Genomic DNA, 23216 nt, shown 5'->3' with positions numbered 1-23216 from the left:
CCAGGAAAGGATATTTGAGCTGACAGCCTTGGATGGGCTCCACCATTTGATGTTTGTATGTTTGTAGAGGAAGCAGAGAAGGATTTTCAGTGACAGATGAAATCTGCAGTCCCTCTAACACACCAGAGATCTCTTCTAAGGAGATTTAGCCTCTTGAAAGCCAAACTATAAGGTTTCTATTGCAGAGATGTGTGATACCAGGAAACTGAGTCTTGTGAGAAAATGAAAGTGTCCATGGTTTTCTCCCACTGCAATCAGTATTCCTGTAAAATAGCTGCTTTCCCTGCCTTGCATAGCAATGCAGCAGTGAGACCAGCTGCTGTTTCATTCTCCCCTTAATTTTCAGGAGTAGCTGATACACAGCGATAGGAAAATACAGTCACAAGTAATGCGACTTTCTCTAAGTGTCTGTTTTCAAGAAAAGTGTTTTTCTGTGTGTGGTGGGGTTTTTTTAACACTTCAGTGGTGTTCTGAGTAGCTGTTAAGATGAGAGGCTCCAATGCCATGTTGTATCAATATCACAGAATTGGGTGCTCCTGAGGGAAGGAGCCTAATTAGGATTATTATTTATTGCTAGAGCAGCCTTAGATTTGGCAAGGCCTCTCCCAGCAAGACTGTGTTCACTCCTAGCATATGTTGTTTGGATCCATCATTTGAACTTAAAAGCTAAAAGTACTTTTTCTCTAATGGGTAGAGATGCAAGCTCTCCTCCAAATCTCTCCAGGAGGTGGAAGGCTCTCTCAAGGGGTTGCCTTTTTCTGTTAAGTGTTTCTCTAATGGGCTTGGAGAGAAGCAGCACTGACACAGAGCAGAAGGAGCAGAAATCAGCCTTGCAGAGGTAATGTAAAGCTCCTGTTTCCAACTTGCTTCTCAGCTTGGTTCATCTTATCCACTCAGTCTGATCTCTCATGCTTGCTCCCAAAAACTGACTTAAATAATATTTTAATGCCCATAAATACAGGTAAAATATTATCTGCAGAAAAAGCCATCCATTAAAAATCAGGTTGCTACATTTAGTTTTCTGCTGTCAGACAGAGAACCAGGCTGCTTGTCAGGTGAACTTCAAATGGGACCAAGTTTTAACAGAGTCATTTGTTCATCCTTCTCCCCAAGATGCAGGCACACAAGTGTCCCCAGGCTTTGGTGTTCCTGAGTGACTGCTAACACACTCTCAGGGGCACCTGAAACACCACAAAATAAAACACCTGAGCCCTGTGGGGACTTTTAGGCAATTGCTGTTAAAGATGTTGTGATCTCTCATGTCCCAGTTCAGAGACACAAGAGAAATAGCAGAAAACATGGTTTTACATGAAGGGTGAGAAGTGTTAGATTAATGCACCAGTAGTTAAGTGTCTGCAACAGAAAGTGTTGTTTTTCTAACAGTATTTCATGCAGCTCCTGGGTGTGAAACAATAAACTCTGCACACTCATCTTAATAAGGGATCTGCCTTGGGAGTGCCAGGGCTGCTGTGCAGGAGCAGTTTGAGTTCCACTGGAAATCAGGAGAGAATTCAGCTCTCAGGAGCACAGGGTCAGATGAAGAATTCAAACCAGACCTCCCAAGCCACAGACAGTGTCAGCCCATACTAGGAAAAGTAATTTTTCTCATTTCCCTCATTCACACTCACACTGGCAAAGGGGTTGTTGCTTCCAAATTCAGCTCAAAGCTTTCAGCCACATTTCCAGCACACCACTGTAGAGCACCCAGGTACCAAAGCAATCATTCTTTGAAATACAGGAGATTTCCAGGGTTCAGAGTTCAGGTGGGGTTGTTGGAGCCCCCTGGGATGCCCAGGCTCCCAGCAGGGCTCCCTGGGGTGGGAGCACTGCTGCTGCACAGTGAGGACTCAGCAAGGAGCTCCTTTCCATCCAGCCTGACCAAGGCTGCCAGCAGGGAAGCATTAGGTGCAAAATGTTTCCTCTGGCTCTTTTTCAAAAGCCTGGAATGGACAGAGCCCATTTTATCACATTACTTAGGATGAAATCAGCAGTCAGCCTAGACCAAGTTCTAGAAAAGTCCAAAGTTTGGCAGCCAAGTAGCAAGTGTGAACAAACAGCCATTAACACTGTTGTTATTATTATTATTTACTGCCCTCAAGCATGCAGTACTGCAGGGGGGAGGAACAGGCTGGCACTTGCCCTCAGGAACCTGCTGCTTAGATTTAGTCACAGCAAAACAAAAGCTTCTCTGTGCATCTCACCTCCCTCCCTCCATCACAGTCACTGTGAGCTCTCAGTTTGGGGACAGCCTTGTCCCTGACAGTAATTAAAGCCATAACAAGAGGCACAGGTCTCTGTGCACAGGGCTGAGCCTGGCTCAGCCCCTCCTGGCCGCTGAATTTCCTGTGTTTTGTGTCCCAGCAGGTCTGATCAGCACATACCTGGGCTCAGACAAGCAGTGCCATGAGCTGCCATGGTCTGATGACTTGTGATCACCACTCCAGACTTTAATAGTCACCTACAAGTTTGATAACCAGCAATTGCTTGACTCAGCTCCTCTCCCCTCCAGGCACTCCCAGTTTGCTCCTGGGAGCTCGTGGCTCTTCCCCATCAAGCTCCCCCCACCCCTGCTGACAAACCCATCTTTAAAAACTGTGTCAGCTGCGAGCATGCAGATGGTCGCATTTGCATCAAACAACTTTTAAATTATCATTCAAATTAAATTAAATTGAAAATGCAATGAGCTGTTCCTGTAGAACTCCGTGCACAAAGACGAGTTAATGAAGGTCACATTTGTAACCAGTGAGGAACATTTAAACTGTATCATGCTTGGCATGGGATGACATTAGAATAACATGCCTGTCTAAATAAGGATGAATTACTCTTAAAGGGCTTGTGCAGGATTACTCCCAGCTCCAGAACAGGTCTTTGGGCCCTCTGTGGTCCAGAGAGGGAAGAGCTGTGCTGGGTGCAGCAGAGCAGCAGCAAAACTCGTTGGCCACAGGGGTGAGGCCTCAGGCACCAGCCTGGGCCATCAGGTCCTGCCTGCTCTCCCTGCCTGGATGCAAAGTCAGGCACACCTGGGAAGGGCTGCCAAGGGAGCTGATTGAAAGGTGCAGTCTCCTTGCCTCTGGTTGGAGTTGCTTCATTTACACATTCAGAACTGGGTGTCTATTGCCTTGCTCTGTGTCTGCAGCCATTGAAAAACTGCCCTGTAATGCTTTGGGTGACATCTGTCATCTTCATGGCTCTGTGCTGTCACAAGGATGTCACAGAAATGAGCCATGCCCAGTTCTGTGTGCTGGGATGACAAATGTCACCTGTTTGGCTCCTTGTGAGGCTTCACAGCTCCTGCTCAGATGCCAGGCTGGGCTCCAATCAAACACTGAGTGCAGGAGCTGAGCCCTGGCTGAGTCCAGGCAAGCACAGAGCAACAGCCTGAGCAAGCCACACAAAGCAGAAATTTGTAGTTACTCTCCTTTCTCTCTGCTTTGCATGATCCTTCACCTCATCTGCACCTGCTGCAGGCCACATCACATTTTTCACCTCAGGAAATGAAGGAGCATTTCGTGTAGGGAAATAAATAGCAAAAGTACATCCCAAATGCTCCTTAGCAACAAAAGGAGAGGTTTTACTCATTTTTACATGGGCTCTGCTCCACACTCAGGTGCAAAGTCAGATGCTGAGAGATCAGAGAAACCTGTGAAATGGAGAGTAATAATTGGCACAATTTTTGTCATCTGCAAAGGCTTAAGAGCTGTTGGTTCACTCCAGCAGTCGCCTGCTGTCTCAGAGAAGAGCTAACACTTGCCATCAAAAGGGGACTGAAGTGCTTTGCTTTAAATAGCTGCTGAGGTTTTAGTTGCTTTGAAGTGACTGAGTGCATCCAAAAATCTTAGAAAGCAACTGTTCTAAAATCCACCCATCCCCATTTCTGCCATTACAACAAAAGCAGTCAAGTCACAGCTGAATGCAGCTCATAATTCCCTGCAGGAAGAATCCCCAGGTGCAGTTTCTGAGCTGAGGACAGTGGCTCAGTGGGTTGGCCCTGCCTGCAGAACATTGCTGAAAGGCAGCAATGTGCCTTTGCTTTCTCTGAGCAGAGCATTGCTCAAATGTTTTTCCTAAAAAGCTCATAATAGTTGTAAATCTGAGGAAAACCCTTCTGATCCCTGTGGATGATGGTCTAATTTGTTATCAGCACAGCTGAGAACAAAATCTGGACCTGAGTGTTCTACTCAAAGCAAGCTTTTGTGTGATGACATCTGAGAAATGGCAACAACTGGAATTAAACTATTTTACATAATCCATTCATAAGATAGAGCTCATAAATAATAGTAGGAAAACAAAATGTCAAGCCAAACTGATTTTTAAAAAAAGCCTGAAAGCTGCCTTACAAATGAGTGGCACAATAGCAGCTCAGCACTGAATGGTGATTTACTCTGCTTTGTAAACCAATTTATTTATCAATAGCTGAAGTTCAAAGATTATGCAAAAGTAAGAAAGTCAAGGATATGTGACCAGGAGGAATGTGTCACACTGCTGCCTATATGGATTCAACAAAGGAATTGAAAGCTTTGTCTTCCTCCTGATAACTGCAGAACTCTGTCTAAAGGCACAGCTGCCATGGGAGCAGATTTCAGATTTCCAGCCCCAGTTTCTGAGCCTCCTCCTCACCAGCTCTGGGGAGCTGAGTTCAGTGCTCCTGCCCAAGGAGGTCACAGTTTCCTGCTGCCCTTTGCCTCTGCCAATGCTGTGCTACATGAGCAGCCTGTGCCTCAGACACAGCTCAGTTCTGACCTGGAGAACTCAGGGATGTTTCAGAAGAGATGAACACTCTGGGTCTGACCCCTGAGTTCTCCTGCACAGCATCCAACGCTGCAAAGAGAACCCTTTGCACTGTCAGTTCATTTTCTCCTCAGAATCTCCATGGAAAGGGAATTTTCCCTCTTTAGATGTTCCATTAGAAACTGCTGATGCAGAATCCATCAAATGCATTAGAAGTCCATTAAGTCTGTAAGGCTGCTGTTTGTTTTCCTGTGCTGGCTGAAGAATTTGGAAGGCCACAAGCTGCATGTTGCCTGAGATGTGTGCTCTGGCTGCAATATCCTGTGTGCCACAGGGATGTGTGGCTCCAAGAGATGAGAGGATACAAGGCCCTTTCAATCTACTGTGCCTTTGAACTGTGTCACACAAAAATGACAGCAGTGGGAGACACACCAAATGATGCCCAAGAAGTTTGGCCCAAAATAACCTCATCATTTTGCATCAAACAATTCTGTCTGGGATATGTGCTCTTTAGTCAGTCCTGAAGTGCACATTTTTCCCTAATTACTGCATCAACAGGTGACACTTTGCTCAGATTATAGCTAGATCTTCATTAAAGTAAGCTGAAGATGATAGTACTGAAAAATTCACCCAGGATAAATGTCCTGGAGCATTTAACAAACTCATATTCATGCATCAATTCTACCTTACATGCAAAGGATAATCTCAGGTAACACCATGCAATAGTCATGTCTGAGATAAAACAAGGCACAACAATTCTGTGCAGGCCAGGATGATCAGGGCAGGACAGGCTGACTGGGGCACAGGATTAATCTTTGCAAGGGGGGAGTTCCAGCCACAGCTTGTTCCAACAAGTGACGTGCAGGGATTTTGATGAATCCTCACGACACCCTGTTGAGAACTGGGGATGTTGGATAAACATGCAGCATCTTGGAGGCTTGCAGAGAGCAGGGATACACCTGGTACAGCACAGAGGTCAGAGCTGAGTGTGTGAGACGCTTGTCTGGTTTGTTGCAGCCTCCTGGGAAATTTGTTTGGGTTTGGTTAACTTGAATTTTAAATGCAGGCATCCTACGGAAGGAAACTTCCCTGAATGACAAGTCTGATGTAGTTAAACAAAACCATTTTTGAAATGCAGAACTCCAAACGTGATTAAAATGCAGGTTTTCCAATGTATATTTCATCAAGGCTAACCATGAACAATCCTTTTTAAGTATTTCCTTTGATGGCTGGCTGTTTATTTGGATTCAGTGAATGCAGGTTTGGTGAAAGAGGGTGTCAAACAGGTCAAGAGGCGAGAGGGACACTGTGCCCTGGAAATCCAAGCCTTTATTATCTGGTCTCCACGGGATTTCCTTTCCTACATGGAAAAATGTGTGGTAATGCCATAGCAACAACAAAGGGACAAACATAGCAGGACATGTCTCTGCTGTTTAAGGCTTAGTAGACTGGATTTTGTAAATGACTGCATTTCCAGAACTGTTATTTTGCTTAGAATAATATAAACAATGAGAAGCTGAACTAAAGGCACAAGAAATAAGGATGAACAGCTTTCCATCTTCTCCTTGAGGATTTTGTCTGTAAGGCAAAAGGAGCCTTATAAATATTAAGGACAAGTAGAAAAATCCTCATTTTAATTTCAAACTGATTCCTTTTCCTCATCTCATACCACACTTAGAAAGGAATCATCCTTAAGCCCCACGATAAACTCCTCACCCTGTGTGGGGAAGCACAGATGCAGAATACTGCACGTATTCTGTGCCAGCCAGTTCCCACAGACAGAATCTGCTGCCTGCTTGTTAGGCAGAGAGGCTCTGCTGAAGGATTCAGGGGTTAAATGGCCCTTGGGGAGCTGGGATGTCTGTGGAGATTCACAAAATGGGAAGAGAGAGTGGCACTGGAAGGCTGGGCAGCTCCTGGTGTGGGGGTGATGCTCTCAGATGGTTCTGTTCCCCTGCCCTGTGTGCCAGCAGGACACAGAGCAAGGCATAATCCACTTTTTCCCTATGGATTTCCTCTAGGATGCCACAGGAATGCATGGCTCACCACCTGCTCTCATAAAGCCACATGCAAACAGCAGATCAACATGATTTATCAAAATCAGTTTATAACCAAGACACTGATCTGTCAGTGAGCAGCCCCAGAGGAAAGTTTTTGCAGCCCTCCCAGACCCTTTAAGATCCTTGACATGAAATGCAAGGTTTTCTGAGCTGCCTCCTGACCCTTCCTGTGACCTTCCTCTCACAAGCCATTATTCTCCACAGCAGAGCCCATCAGCACCTGCCAGGGAAGGGCTCTTGGCTAAGAACTCACAGTCTGGCTGCTGTATTTCAAACCAGCTCTTTATCAGAGGGGGGGACCAAAGTCAGGCCAGGAAAAGATCTAAGGAGGTGTGTGTGTGTGAGAAGGAAAAAAATCCCTCCAGTTTTCAGGACCACTGGGTAACTATAACCTCCTTTCATGGTTACCCTGGTTTGCAGGGTAGTTATAACCACCTTTCATGGTCAGCCTGGCTTGCAGTGCCTTCATTTGCAAAGCTGCTTTCCATACCCATCTCAGGTCCTAAAAAACTGCACCTCTGACCTCAACCTCAGTCCACTTCCCCACTGTTATCCTGCCTCTGAATTCACCAGGAGTGTCTTTATAAGAGTACCCAAAGCTGGGCAGAATCCAGAGCCCAGCAAAAACCTCATGGGGAGAGGTCCCAACGTGCCTCAATAATGAACAGGAGCACAAAGCTCACAAACACTGACAGGGCTTCATCCAAAAAGCTCCTCCATAAAAAAAAGAGCTGCCCTAATTATATGAATTCTCTAATAGCTCAATACATGCTGAAATCATTTCAGTGGGCATAAAAAGACATATCATGAGATTAACACTGAAACAGATTGGAAACATCTGGCTTTGGAAAGTGGATTGGTTAGACAGCAGCTTTTGCAGGGCTTTGCAGGGTTATTTTCCCCTCTGGATTAATCTGCTCTACTACAGAATAAGTATTTTTCTGACCTGCCAGCAGAGACAATATTAATAGTTTCTAATTCTTTAGTCAGCAGAACAGTAAGGTGAATGCATGCTTGGGATTGGATAGAGAGGAGTCTTTATGATCCTCCAGCATCCCTTTAAATTCTCCTTCTGTCACTTGCAACAAAACAGGCACTTTTGGTATGGAAAACACATGGCACACAAAGAAAAAGGAAAAATAAGCCTGCCACCTCTAAAGGCAGAACTGCACTCAGATTTATGGGGTTGTGGCTAAGGAACAGAATAACAGCTGATATCTTTTATGGGTGATTGGGAAAAAGAAAATGTATTTCATATACCATTATGTACTATTACACAATGGTTAGTCATCTCAAAGAGATATTAGATGGAGTTTTTTTCATTAAAATGCCATTAACAAATGAAATGGGTGGGAGGAGCCATTGGCTTGGTAGTGGTAAATGACCTGATCACAGGTGAGTAATAATAATTGTGCATCAGCAATGATCAGGGCCAGCTTGACAGATAGCTCAGATCTGACCAGGAATATTTGGCATCAAACCTCATTTCTATGCACCCAGCTTCCTGCCTTCTATCTTTATCACCCAGTGCATTTTCTTTTCTGAGAGCAGCCTGATTGCTACTAATCTTCCAGCCTGTAACCTAATGCTCTCTCTTTAAATGAAGTCCCATATTGTTGATAAAGAGTCATTGTGTTCCCTTATCTCCCTCCTCTCCAGAAGTGATAGCAGCAAATCTGACTTCTCAATTAACCTGTGCTGAATTAGAATCTTTATGATCAAATTGGTTGATGTCAGTTTGGATTTTTTTTTTTTCTTTTTAAATCTGGACTGCTTGAAACTCAGTGGGAATTAGGATTTGTGTAAGTCACCAGAGCCTCTTTCTGTGTGTCAGATTGCTGTGGTGTACACAGATGAGAAGCCATTTTCCTGTCATTCTTACAAATTGCTTCTCTTCCTGAAATTTTCGAAGGAGGAATGAACGTGGCATTGTGTTGCAGGGAAAGCAACAGAAATGAGATCATTTACACCATGGAAAAATAAAGGATGTTTCACAGATGTAGCAAGGGAGAATATGGCATAGATCTGTCTGTGAAACAGGAGCCAGACCCTCTACAAATTCATTACAATTATTATTTTAAATGCATTTTTCTGGGATGCAACGTTATACATTGTCATGTGAGAATGAAGACATTCAAAACTCAGTATATTTATGTTGTCTGTATGTTTTCCAAACCATTCTTTTCAGATTAAAGTAATCTGTGGCTCACAGATGCCACATCCCATATGGGAATCTCATCAAAGGTTGGGGAAAAATTGAATGAGTCAAGACAGGCAAGAATTTCCAAGCAAGCCAGGGGAAGCACATCCAGCCCTCCAGCCCTGACACAGCACCACCAGCCTGGGCTTCCCTTGCTGTGCTCCACAGAGCAGGGATCTCTGCTGCAGGGACATCCTTCTGTCCTGCTTTACAAACCTGGTGTTAGACACTGGCTTCCCTGAATGTCTTAAAGCAGGGCTTAACCTGGCTTGCTCAAATTCCTTGGCATTTGACATAGATAAACCATGGTTAATTACAGAATCTTTAATTAGAGACTATCTAAGATCATCAAAACGTCTCCTACTTTAAAAAGCACGCAAATCTGATTAAAATATGGATACCTAAGAAAAGATATTTAGTGGCTAAATGGAAGCCCTGTCATTACTGCTTCATTTCCTTGCTGCTGGTTGAGTTTTGACGGGAAGGGCACTGGCAGATGATCCCACTCTGATTAATCTGTTGAAGATTTCACCTATAATTATCCCCTGTAGGAACACAAGGACCTGGCCAGGTTTAAATCAGCATACCTCAGATACCTCCTTTATTCACCACTTCAAATATTTTTCTTGTTCAAACAGGGATGTGTAAGCTGTAGTTCTTTTAGACCATGTTTATCTAGCACAAGAAAGCCTGAACTGACACACACAGAGGTTGGTACAAACCAAATTTCCCATCTCTCCACTACAGATTAAAGCACAAAAACTAATGCCATAAAATAAAGACTGGTACAATGCAAAAGTTGTGCCAGAGCACACACTTGCACTGACTCCTGTGTGCAAGATGTGCTGTGAAACTCCTTTACCTAAGAATATTCCTTTTGCCAAAGATTTAAACCAATGCTTTTTCTCTTTCCATCCAATATTTATGTTTCCCTTGTTAGAATCTGTTTAAATTCCCATTATTTCAGGACTATCTTGTAATATTTGTGCAGTATTTCAAAGTGTGTCATTTCAGGACTATCTTGTAGTATTAATGCAGTATTCCCAGTTAAAAGACATTAAGGTAATCTATGATACTACAAATAAGAGGCTTTTTTAAGGAAGTCCTTGAGTCATTTTGCTGTAATGACAGCAGAGCTCATTAAACAGCTGCATCTCCTGCCCAGTCTGGGGACGTTTGCAGTGCCTGCAGTTTGTGACATTCCCCAACGTGACCCCTGGGAACAGCAGGAGCAGAGCAGGGGATGGAAAAGGAGCAGAGTGTCAAAGAGCAGCTTGGGCAGGGCCTGGGGGTCTCCTCCCTTGCACAGCTCCTGCCCACCTGCTGTGCTCAGCATTGTCTGGGCATGGCAGCCACTGGCACAGCACAGAAATCCCACAGCTGGCTTGTCCAGAGTCTCCCACAGGGACACATTCAGTTCTGTGTTTCAGCTGTGCTGCTTTGGGGGGTTTATCTCACCTGGGTATCAGGAGCAGGGAGATCAGACTTGCTTTGAAGGGCTCTTTCCTCCTCCTGCTGGGGATGCTCACAGCTGAGAGAACCCCACTGAGAACTTGTTCAAGCTGCTGAAAGTTCAACTCTCTATGCTACAGAAGCAAAACATTCCAGTGAATACATCCAGGCCCACTGGGGTTTGATTAGAACTTTGTAATTTGCCCCTGGACAATCTGGAGTGGGAATTTGTCTGCAAGTCATTTCACAAGGTCCAAGGGGTTATATCCTCCATGAGTTGCTGAACACAGGTGAACTTTTATAAAATATTGTTCTGTCAGCCCTTCCCTGTGTGTGTACAGAATACCAAGCTTCCAGGCTGCTGAATTAAAGCTGTAAATTTGACCTGTCAAAGCCAAAAGATGTTGGAGCAGGCAGCAGGTACCTTTATGACATTTCCTTATTACAAGCACTGAGATGCAATTGTTCATGGAGGGCATTAAATCAAATTGTGGACGGAAGCTGTGACAGAGCCCCCAGGCTCCTGCCTCACCACAGGCACTGCAAAGTACTCACAATTAACCTGCCTGCCTGGAGAGTGCAGAGGGGAGATGCTTTTCTTTTGGATGGATTTTGCCATCCCAAATGTAACTGTGCACTGTGCCACAGAGCAGTGGCAATTACCTTAATGAACTGAAGCCTGTGGAGCAGCTATTCTGTGGGATCTCAGCACCTCAGGACTGAGGTGCCGAGTCACCGAGAGCACCCTTGGGGGGCTCGGGAGTCCTGGAATGTTCCAGAAGTGTCTGGTGGCTGGACTTTGATCCTACACAGGAGACGACACCTGTATGAGGATAGGAGGGTTTCACCGGGGTGAATGGTGAAGGGATTGGTTAATTAGAGAGTGAAACACAGGGTTTAGGATTTCTGTACAGGGGGGTTTAGAGAAGTAAGATGGAGGAATTGGGGCGTGTCCTGTCCTTCTTCTTCTTCTTCTTCTTCTTCTTCTCCTCCATCTTCTGTGGTGATGGTGGCACTTTGGGATTGGTTATTACTAAAAGTGCACTGGGCAATAAGGGTGAAAGGTATTGGGGAAAAATGATAAATATTGTACACGTAACTTTGGGTATAAAGATAGGTGACCGCCCGGAGGGCAGGGAGTGTGCTCATGGCTGGCTGCTGAGCAGAGCTCTGTCGGGCCGAGAGAAAATCTTTTAGATAAACAATTAATAAACACCGAGACCGAGAAAAGAACTGAAGCCTCTTCTCGTCTTTTGAAGTGCAGGCTGCCCAAGGCCACACCGGGCCTTTCCAAACCATCTAAACAGCCGAAAATCGGACACTATTCCATCAGGCTTTTGGGACAGCATCTGCTGCATTGCCCCCTTGGCAGTGGTGCTCCACTGAGCTGCATCCTCCTAAAAACGGCATCAGGCTTGGAGGAGCAACCATTTGTCCAGAGACACAGGAGAAAGAACGGATTGATGGAATTAATGATGCTAGAAGGGTACTCCTGTGCTGAGCAGGTTGTTTGGCTGTTGGCTGTATCTTACACGACCTGCAATAGATCAGCAGGTGCAGTGACTCTGACGGGAGCTCACCTGTCTGCACTGAGTGAAAAGTTTGGGGTGGGCACGTCCCTGGGAACAGCAGAGGGAAACCTGAGCTGCCAGACCCATCCAGCCAGGCCAGGGCTCCCCATCAGAGCAGTTTACTCAGCCTTTGTTGTAAATTGTTTCACTCATTGCTTCTTTGTAGTCCATCAAATTTAATTCTGTCCGTGGATGCAGTAATTACACATTCCTGTTTTTATGAAGGGCTAATGGACCACCTAAGGCTTTGTGTAAATTAGTTAATGTTTCCTCCTGCAATGCTGCTGCTTGTCCTGTGTTGTGCTGGCAGGTGCAAAATGTTCCTTGCAAAAGCATATGGAGAATCACTGAAGTACAGCAAATGCTGATGGGTTTTCCAAGGACAGGGTTAAAGGATCATGTTCTTCATGATATAGATGAGCACAGGGTTTATTTTATATTTCTTCTGTAGCCTGAAATGCCTTAAAATTGCTGCTGAGAAAGCAGATACCTCAGAGGAAAAATATTCTTGTAAGGGACATGGAGGCAAAATAATAATTTCAGGAGGTGCTTAAGCCAAATGGGAATGATGACAGTGAGCAAACAGCCAGAAAGGAGCAGGGAACATTGGTTTGCAATGAAACACAAACTTGTGGAGTAAAGTTTTTAGGCTGGCTGCATAAAAATTAAGGATTCTGTAGGGAAAGATAAACTGGTGTTGTCAGATATTAATCTGCCACTCACACTGCAAGAGAATTGTGGTTCCTTGTAGATATCTGGGGCTAAAATTTGGCCTAATGAGGTCGGTGGCAACGTTTCTGTTGACTCAGTACGTGCAGGATTTCATTCTAATTCTTTAACTGTTTTTATTTCCTGTAAATAATCCTGCCTAGAGCTGAGGAACATTTTTAAGTGTGGGTTTATTCCTCAGTGCTTAACTGTAATACATTAATAAATCAGTAGCCAAACTAAATAACTACTGGTTTTTGATTATATTTCAGCCTTCACATTTATTTCTGGTCCTCCTCTTTCTCATGTTATGCTGAAAACAAGTCCAAAATCCACATTTTCTGGCAGTTGTGAGATGCCCATAAGAAGGGTGGCAGATTCTCAGCCATGTGCTCAGGCAGTGGTGGAGGCAAAAGCACAGCATTGGTTCCCTTCCCTTTCTGCTGATCCCATGAAATTGCAAAAGCAAGAGGAAAAATATCAAAAGATCCCATCACATTTTCTCCAGTTTAAAGTACAAACTATCATGTTATGCAAAAGCCTGAGGTAAGCCTCAAAGCTGGATCTCTTACATGGCAATTTCCTTGAAGAGTTGTTGGATCACATTTTTGTAAGGGTTTCTCCTACACATGAGTATTTTATTGCATCTATTTATCCCAGTAACCTGGAATTCATTTATCTGACAAAGATATTTCCATGAGTGAGCTTCCAAACACAGAGAGGAAAAATATGACACATCTGCTTTTAGTTTGTCCTTTCTGTGGCTAATTTAAAAATGAACACCAAGGGAAATACGTGTCAGGCACAGAGGATTCACCTCATTACTAGCAAACTTCCAACTCAGAATAGAAAATAAAATCTGAAATAAAGATTTCAAATGCCACACTGCAAACTTCTAGATGGCAACAGCTGTGCCAAACCACAGAATTAATATGGCTGTGATGGAGTGGAGGAAGGATTGCAATCAGTGGGCAGCTTCTTGGGGACTACAAAACAGGCAGGGATTTAGATCAGCTGCTGAAAAATCCTTTAAATCTTCCAACTTGTTCCCAAGTCTCTTGCAGAGTGATCAGATAGAGCAGCTGGGGTCTCCTGTCCTCCCCTGAATGGGGGATCAGAGCAAGCAGCAGAAATGTCTTCATTTGGGAGCTCAATGCATTCAGAGCCTCATCCAGAAATGGATGTGGGGCCTCTTTCTGCCTTTGTCAGACCAAACCCTAATGGAACTGGGACAAGAACCAGTGCTGAGATGTGGAGTGTTATTTCTTGGAGGGAAAATGAGTTCAGTGAATGGAAACTTTGGGGCCTTGATGGCTGATGTGTGCACTTAGGGTTCATCATTTGCCCTGCCTAGATGCACATCACTTCTGCCAGAACAAATGAGCATTTTCCTGATTAATCAGGAGCCCTCAGGGAGCTGCTCTTTCTGTACATACATTATGATCATTAAGGAGCCTGACTGCCCTGTTCTTGTTGCAGGATGTGGGAAATGCAAAACAAATTGTGCAAACTGTGCTCTGTTTATTGGACACATTTCTCTGTATCCCTTTCAGTAATGGTGTAATTCAGTATCCTGAGTGGACAAATGATGTATTTAAGTTCATCTTCCCATGCTGCCCCATAGATGTTATTAAGTCAAACATTTAAATGCAGGAGGATGGAAATGCTGTGGGGTTTTTTGGCACTGTCCCTGGGGTGTTTCTCACTGCTGGGTGGGTTTGGCAAGGGGGGTCCCAGCCCTCAGCAGGGCACAGCTGAGCAGGGCTGGCTGCTGGAGCCACACAAACCCAGCTGCAGGGCTGGCACTGCTCCCACAGCATCCTCACACCCCACAGTCTGGGCTGAGCAGCAGGACAGGGGACAGAGGCCTTTGCTGTGTTTGCAAGCACACCTTTCACTCTGCAAACACATGACTGCCTAAAGCACCCCAGACAGGCTGCAGTCACTGCTGTGGGAGCAGTGCCCGAGTCTGGGGGGCAGGAGTGGCTCTGTCCCCCTGACAGTCTGGGGCTCCTCCCACCCACACAGGTCTCTCACCATTGTTCTGTACTGGACACCTAATTAAACAGCAAATTAACATTAATTGCTACCCCTTCTACTGGCACAACCACCTCATTCTGGTACTGCAAAAGCTCATGCTTTTCTCACATGAAAGAGAATTTTGATATTGTCCTCTGCTGGGTCTACAATGATTTCTTTTTAAAGTTGAAAATATATGATGTAGTGCTCTGGAAAAATTAGAAAAACAAATCATCCCACAGTCCAGTAAGTAATGTTTCAAATGCTGGCTAAAGTCTATGTGAAAGGAGAGAGAAATATGCATTTTTTATTACAAGACCTGAGCTTAGAAATTGGTTTCACTTCTCTGACACCCTGGATTGGAGGGCACCACTTTTCTGGCACTCTCACAGCTTAACAAGGTCATCTGCACTCCCAGAAGAAACTCAAAATTCATAACTGGAGTTTCAGTTGAATAAAAAAAGAAGAAGAAAAAATACTGATTTGCAATTTCTTTGCATAAAAATATATTCAGGGAAATACTGGGATCTTATCACTACAGTTGCAGTCTTAAGTAGTTCATTTATTAAGAAAGTTCAATGTTTATTTAAGCATTTCAGCTCCCCTTTAAAAAGAAAATCTAGAAAATAAATAAAGTCCAGTGTCAAAAAATCCACAGCAGAGCTATTCTTGTATTAATAAAACAATGGGAATAATACAGATGTCCTTGAGAGTAACTCTTTCTTACAGAGATAAGGTGGTGATTAATGGGAAATTTGTTCTTGCCAGAGGTGGCTTTCAACAGTAAGTAAATAAATAGTATGATCCCACTCTTGCAGTCTACCTACCATAAATATTATTAATCTGGTAATAGGAAGCTGTAATACTGCTGGCCATCCAGAGGTTAAGATTCTGAAAACACCCTTGCCCCTAAGGTTATTTTGTTGATGATGTCATTTACTATAACGCCACAGGAAAAAAAAAATGGCATGGCAACCAATTCAATTCAGTTTTAAAATAATTTCCAGAATAGAATGCTTATTTCTGACAGTGTCACTGCACCTGGTGAAAATCAGCTAAGGAGCTTTGCCTCAAGGATGGAGCAGCCTTTATGAAGCTGGATTTTAAAGCTGAGGGAGTGCTGGAGCAAATGAATGTGGGTTATGTCCCGTGGCACAGGTGCTGCAGCAGCTGGGCTCCCCTCAGCACTCAGTGGGAAACAGAACATTGCCAAAAGGCACCAACCTCCTGCAGCTCTCCTTAGCCTGGAGTTATTGCACACAGACAGAGGATTTCCAACAGAACCTTAACCAGAAATAGGAAAAACCCCTCCTCCACACAGACATTCCATTTTCCCCATAGTTTATTTATGAATTCTGAATTTCACGGGCCAAATTTATGAACTAAGTTATTCTGTCAAAGAAATATAAATGATGATCATTTGTTAGCTGCACCTCTTGAATAACTGTATCAAAGTGTAATAAAATTATTGAAGGGATTTATTAACCTGATGAAGTAACTCATTAAATCCTTCAAAAGCATTAATGAAGGAGGAAGTGTGAGCCTTTTGGTATAATTGGAGTTGGGAAATTGTGCAGCTGGGCCAACCTGATAAGAAGGATCAGATATCCCAAAACACTTTCATTTAGCTGGGAATTTGGGACATTTCTATCACTACTCTGGATTTCAACATGATTTTTCTAATCTAGGTAGCTCTGCATCAGAACACAACTGTATTTTTCTTTTTGTTTTGTTTTACTATTTCCTTCTAGCAGCTCTGGACTGAATGAAGCTCCTGTGTGAGATGTGGCTGGGGTTCTCTAAGGCTGATTTGTCTGCTGTTAACTGAGGGTGGCTGGAGCAGCACAAGCAGCCCAGGACAGTTTTGACCACAGGTTTTAAGAGGACATTATTGAAAATTGCTGTGTAAGACCTGGCTGAGGAACACAGGGGTCAAACAAGGCTGAAGTCAGAGCATCAGATGTGCTGTGCTGATTCATTTGCACAACCAGCCATCAGGGACAGCAAACCCTGGATATTAAAGCTGGATATTAGAAAGAGGGTGGGAGAGAAAGGGTCAGAGTGCATTGAGCATCTGAGGATCAGTGCTGGATCACCTGCTGCATTTCCAGGCAGCTTTCAGTGAAGTAGCAGTTGCTATCCCATTTTCCATCTGCAGAGAGCATCTGGCTCAAGGCAGAGCTGACTCCATTTATAATGTTTTTAAAACCACTGCACTGTTCCAGTGTGCAGCATGAAAGATCTTTGAAGCACTCAGGGAGCATCACTGCTGGAGGAGCTGCTCTAACCCACTTCAGCAGGACAGGGCTGCCTGTGGCTGCAGCTGTGTGGCACCTGGGCCAGGAGAGAGGAGCTCTGGAGCAGACAATTATTTCCAACATTACTCCTGGTGTGGCTGATTTATGGTGGGCTGGAATCAGCAGCATGAAATGAGGGTTGTTACAGAACTGTTCTTTATGATCAGGGGGTGGCACGTGAGCTTCTGCTGACTGATGACATTCACAGGACTAGGACATCTGAGAAACAGAAAACTCTGCTTTCAACCCCCTGTCAAGCAGTTTTTCTGAGGAGATTTGAAAACATGCAATTTGTGTCTTCCTGGTAGTTCCTGTGCCCTGGGAAAAGTGCAGCTGGTCTTTGTAGCTTAAATCAATTAGGAGAAGGATGTAGGATGTCTTTTTTTGTTTTAGGCATGTATTTTTCATGGTTGCATTCCAGATAAAGCACTGTTGTGTCAGGGATTCTAATCACCTTTCAGCCATATATGTAAAATACATGTCTCTGAAAAGAGGTAATGAATGTGGTATCCCTGAGGCTGGGAGGCTGCTGGGATGTGAAGTGCAGCTGTAATGAAGGGAGACATGGGCATTATTCTGAGACCTCCCACCACCACTGCCTTGGCTGCCAGTGTGCAAGATGAGGTAGAGAATGGGCAAAGTCAAAATAAATTCACTGTACAACATTTTACAATAAGGTCACCTCTGGTGGAAGGCTGGTATTTAATGGCCACCAGCTTCATTATAAATCTGTTTTCGTCAGCGTCTGCTCTGCTTAAATTGTGAGTCTTGGGAGAGGTGAAAAGATTGATTTAAAACAGACCTGTGGGCTGAGCAGGTGGGGAGGAGAAGGGAGCAAATGTGTCATGTGGAATCATGACATTTCAGGTGATCTACACATCACTGCCTGTCTTTTGGACCTCAGCCCCTGCTCTAAATAGCTATTTAAGAGCTTGGATTTGACAGGCAGAGCAGGAGCCAAGACCTGCTGCAGGCTGGGCAGCATCTCCCCTTCCCAGGTGAGCTGGCTCCAAAGCAAAGGCAAATAAATGTGGCTGTTCCCTCACCCCCTGCAGCTGCACAAGGCTCGTGGAAGGCTCTCCACTGATGCTTTTCTCACATGAAAGAGAATTTTGGACCCAGGCTGACATTGCTTCTTTTGCTAGGGAATGCATCAGATGGCAGGTGGAAGCTGCTCTTGTTCTCAGCCAAAAGATCACAAGAAAAAGCATTAATTTAAATTTTCAGTCATCAGTTTCATTCCTTGCTCATGCTGAAGAACATAGCAGTTTTGGCAAGGATAGGTTAATTAAGAGGAGAAGCAAAGCGTTTGCCACCCTGATTTCTATTTGTAGAAATGTGCATTGCTTAGAAAATGTGTACCATGTTATGTTTACCTAAAATAGAACAACTGAAATATGCACTTTTTATTAGCACTTCTTGACTGTTGAATAAAATGTGACACAAAGATAAGGGAACACAGGCACATTACAGGCATGATACATTCTGAACATGCTGCTCTCAGCTGAAGAATCCAACACTTAAATATGTCAATATTACATTATTAGTCTGCTTCTGTGTTTGCTGTTCTGAGAGAGATGAAGTGAGCATGACTTAAATAATTTCCAGAAAAAATAAATAGAAAATCTATGTAATTATTGAAGCAGTACAAAAGAGGAAAATCATAATGGTTTCCAATCTGACAGTCCCCATTTCTTAGCTCTCTGACTCTTGTAAAATTTCGTGTAACAGGCTGCTATTTTGAGAAACATTAGCTCTTGTCTCTCTTTTACAGTCTGCTAAAGAGGCTGTATTTCTCCTAACCTTGCAGATGACAAAATGCACTCCTTCAGCACAGTCCACACAGAGCTAGATCATTTCAGGCTTTCCGAGTCAATGACACGCAGCTCTATAACTGTGTGATTAGGCCCATAGATTACCAGATTACAGCTATAAATCTTCACCAGAGCCACCACTCACTTGGCAGAAATAGTCAAGTTTCATCATTTGTTCTCATGTAGAAAACATGCTGTGAAATGCAGCCTCAAAGGTCACCAGGATGGCATTTCCTTTTGTGGCCCTTAATAAACTTGCAGCTAATGCAGTAATTACCAAGCCCAATTACCTCTGTGATGGCTTCAGAGAATTTCTTTTTCAAAGTCTAGATAGTCAGGTTCCACTCCCTTCAGTTAATAAGTAAGATAGATTCAGCTATTCCTACAATTGTTAAGACATTTCTGAAACAGGCTATTTGTAGAATGAGGGAGCTGTGCCAACAGAACCTGGGTGGGGTGTGTTAGTGGCACTAAAAATATTTGTGTAAAAAAGGTGCATGGACACCCTTATTTCAGTGCTAACTTTATTCAAAATAATGTGTTTCTATTCTACCTCAGCTAAATCCAAATAAATTAAAATTGAAAACATTGCCCAGCTTTTGATACACACATATTTCCCCATAATTTTGCATGTATGTACATACATGAAAATACAACCTACTGTATCTGATGCAGCTCCTTAGCTTGTGAGCTGGAGCCACAGACTCAGCATTTCCTTAAACACAGAGTTTGGAGACATTGCACAAATGAACTCATTCCCTTTGTTAGCTACAAAGGGCTTTGACAAGCTGCACAGCTCTTGCTATAACTACATTTCTATTACAGCTGCTAAGTGCTAACTTGTGAGTTGCACCATTTAGAAAAGCCAGAAAAGGAGCTGCTATAATCTACTCCTTTGGCACCAGTCCAGCACTGATAGAAGCTCCTCAAATCACAACATGTTTGACTGAAATGATGCCATTGGAATAATTCTTTACAAAGAAGAGCTAAAGTGTGATATGTTAGAAGTGGCTGGGCCATTATTAGGAGTTCCAGCTCTTTATTCAGTTACAAAGGAAGGCAGCTCCATCTTTACACCAATATATGGGCATTATTATCCCTTTTTCCTGCTCTTCCTTTTGGTTTCCTTGGAGGGAATAATTGCTAGGGCTGCTTCCCAGAGTTTGAACTCCAGGTACCTGACATGCACCTGCCAGGAGTTCAGCAGAGCAGAATGGCATTTCACAGTCCCTGTTTGCCTCACCCTCCAAAGTTCAGCTGTTGTAACAAGTAGGATTTTAGTCTGGTTTATCTTGAGAGGTCACTTTCCTGTTTGTTTTATTTATATGTAATAGTCATTTTAAACTATGCCTGCTGATTTTAGATATATTTCAGCTCTCCCCAAATTACTCTGGGTAATCCCTCCTTTCCTGAAGTAGTCAAAATTAAATCACTGATTTTCAGATAAGCCCAGAATTCCATCTTGTTTCTATTTGTACACTGATGTGCAGCTATTACTGACAAAAACCTTGGATCTTACTTAGCACTGTCTTCAAGGGACAGATATGGAAAAGAAATATAGGTACCTCCTTTTTGTACAAGGGAATTTATCCAAAATACCCCAAATGTAGAAATGATACAAAAACATTTGATTGTGAAGAGTGCTGGGAAGGATTGAGTGTAGGGCAGGCAGGGCAGCAGGACAAGAGGTGATTTTTGAAGATGCCTGGCTGGTTTGGCTGCCAGGTTTTCCCTGTTACCTGTGTTTCTGCTTGGTGTTAAGCTGTCTGTGGCTTTGGATCAGCACCTGCTTTCTCATTTAAGATCATGTAAGTAATGAAAAGCTGGAGGGCAGCTAATAAAATTATTAGGTGAATAAAATGTATGAACCTGAGAGGAAATGTGTTATTCCAAGTCAACTGATTGTGCATATGAAGAACTGCCAGGTTTAATAAGGAAGGTAATGGATTATGTGTAAGGGGAAACTTCTTGATGAGATGAGTGAAAATTGCTTTGGTAGATTAAGCTCTGTCAATAGAAATCTTCCAAGAAGACACAAGACTGTGACAATCTGTAATAGGGTTGGAATAATACCCATGCCTGCCTATGATTCAACCCCAATTCCAATGATTATCTGATATGTCCCACAAGCTTGCAATTAATCCATCATTGTCATAAGTATCAGCAATATAATACACTCCTAAAGTAAGCAAATTAAATTTCTAAGACAAACTAATCCTACAGCAGGTAATTTCAGGAAGAGAACTCATGCACACAGCATATTTCACTACTACACATCACATAAACACATCAACAAACACAACAAAATAAAATAGGTTTTTCTGTTCTCTCTGTTTGTGAGCCACCTTTGGATTTCCATCCATTTCATCATTAGTATGGAAGATAAACACAATCTTAGTCCAGTTTAAACATTCCTGCTTCACTATACAGAAAACGATTCAATTATTGTGTTTCAGATGTTGGAAACTCCATCAGTCTTGCCAAAAGAAGGGGAATGGAAACAGCCTGTTCTGTCATGGTATCTGAGAGTGTTGTACATTGGTGCCCTCTGCACACACTCCAGAGAACTGCATTGCTTTGCTTTGGTTTAAAATCAACTTGAAAATGGTGTGAGAGATTTAAATAATTAAACACTTGTACAGGGACTTAATGAAATGAATAAACCATTGCAATGACAAAGAGTTATATATTATTAATTTCAAAATAGCAGAAAATGCTATTTTTCCAAACTAGAAGTGTCATTGATTCAGTATTTTCACCAACAATTTACAATCTTTTCCTACAAAAAGCCCTGTTTTCCCTAAAGAGAAGTATCCTCCTTTCAAATAATACTTTATTCCTATTAAAGTTATTTAAAAAGCAAGCAATTCAGAAATATACTTCTTAAAATAAAACCAGGTTTTGGCTGGCAAACCCTTCAGAGGAGAAAATGCCATTTACCATCTGCCTGTAGGACACCAGGGAAGCAAAGAGGATGAGACTGTAACTGTTTGGGATTAGAAAGTAGAAATAAAATCTGACTTACTGTGGGAGCAGCGTGCTTGGCCTTGTCTCTGGGCTGCCATCAGCAGAGGCTGTGAGTTACTGCAGAGGGCTCAGGTGGGGAGAACCCAGCAATAACAAACACCTGTGTGGCACATGATAAACAAAGAGCCCTTTTTAACCAGTGAAACCATTTAACCATCCATAGCTGATGGGAGATTAATCAAATTATCAAACCACGTTAAAAAATAACTCAAATATACTTCAGTTTAAGTATAAAACTATGTATTTTACCAGCAAGTCCTCTCACAGCCCAGAGGTTTCATGCTGTAGAACAGATCCCAATATGTTGTGTGGCCTCATCACCAAAATATAACAAACACCTGTGTGGCACATGATAAACCAAAAAAGGAAAGAACACTTTTTAACCAGTGTAGCCATTTAACCGTCCATAGCTGATGGGAGATTAATCAAGTTATCAAATCACGTTAAAAAATAACTCAACTATACTTGAGTTAAAGTATAAAACTATATATTTTACCAGCAAGTCCTCTCACTTATGCTGCCGAACAGACCCCAATAAGTTGTTTGGCCTCATCACCAACATATAACACCTGTGTGGCCCATGATAAACAAAAGAAAGAGCACTTTTTAACCAGTGTAACCATTTAACCATCCATGGTTGATGGGAGATTAATCAAATTATCAAACCACGTTAAAAAATAACTCAACTATACTTGAGTTAAAGTATAAAACTATATATTTTACCAGCAAGTCCTCTCACAGCCCAGAGGTTTATGCTGCAGAACAGACCCCAATAAGTTGTGTGGCCTCATCACCAACATATAACAAACACCTGTGTGGCACATAAACAAAACAAAGAGCACTTTTTAACCAGTGTAACCATTTAACCATCCATGGTTGATGGGAGATTAATCAAATTATAAAACCACATAACTCAAGTATACTTGAGTTAAAGTATAAAACTATATATTTTACCAGCAAGTCCTCTCACAGCCCAGAGGTTTCATACTGCAGAACAGACCCCAATAAGTTGTTTGGCCTCATCACCAACATATAACACCTGTGTGGCCCATGATAAACAAAAGAAGGAGCACTTTTTAACCATTTTTAAGTGTAACCAATATAACAAACACCTGTGTGGCACATGATAAACCAAAAAAGGAAAGAACACTTTTTAACCAGTGTAACCATTTAAGCATCCATAGCTGATGGGAGATTAATCAAATTATAAAACCACATAACTCAAGTATACTTGAGTTAAAGTATAAAACTATATATTTTACCAGCAAGTCCTCTCACAGCCCAGAGGTTTATGCTGTAGAACAGATCCCAATATGTTGTGTGGCCTCATCACCAAAATA

General features: G+C 42.9%; 1 protein-coding gene and 1 long non-coding RNA gene across 2 annotated transcripts in view; one reads left to right on the top strand and one right to left on the bottom strand.

Annotated features, from left to right (window-relative positions):
- The window catches only part of LHFPL7 (LHFPL tetraspan subfamily member 7), a 59731-nt gene that overhangs the window by 28894 nt on the left and 7621 nt on the right, over window positions 1-23216 (top strand). The gene's annotated exons all lie outside the window — the stretch shown is intronic.
- On the bottom strand, window positions 4267-22215 carry LOC135455805 (uncharacterized). The gene is made up of 3 exons (XR_010442395.1): window positions 22126-22215; window positions 21875-21976; window positions 4267-6088 (listed from the first exon to the last, which is right to left on the bottom strand). It is a non-coding gene; the product is annotated as an uncharacterized LOC135455805 (long non-coding RNA).

The sequence above is a fragment of the Zonotrichia leucophrys genome, chromosome 19, assembly GCF_028769735.1.
Source record: "Zonotrichia leucophrys gambelii isolate GWCS_2022_RI chromosome 19, RI_Zleu_2.0, whole genome shotgun sequence".
Classification (NCBI taxonomy): domain Eukaryota; kingdom Metazoa; phylum Chordata; class Aves; order Passeriformes; family Passerellidae; genus Zonotrichia; species Zonotrichia leucophrys.
This window is presented reverse-complemented; position numbering and strand designations above follow the sequence as displayed.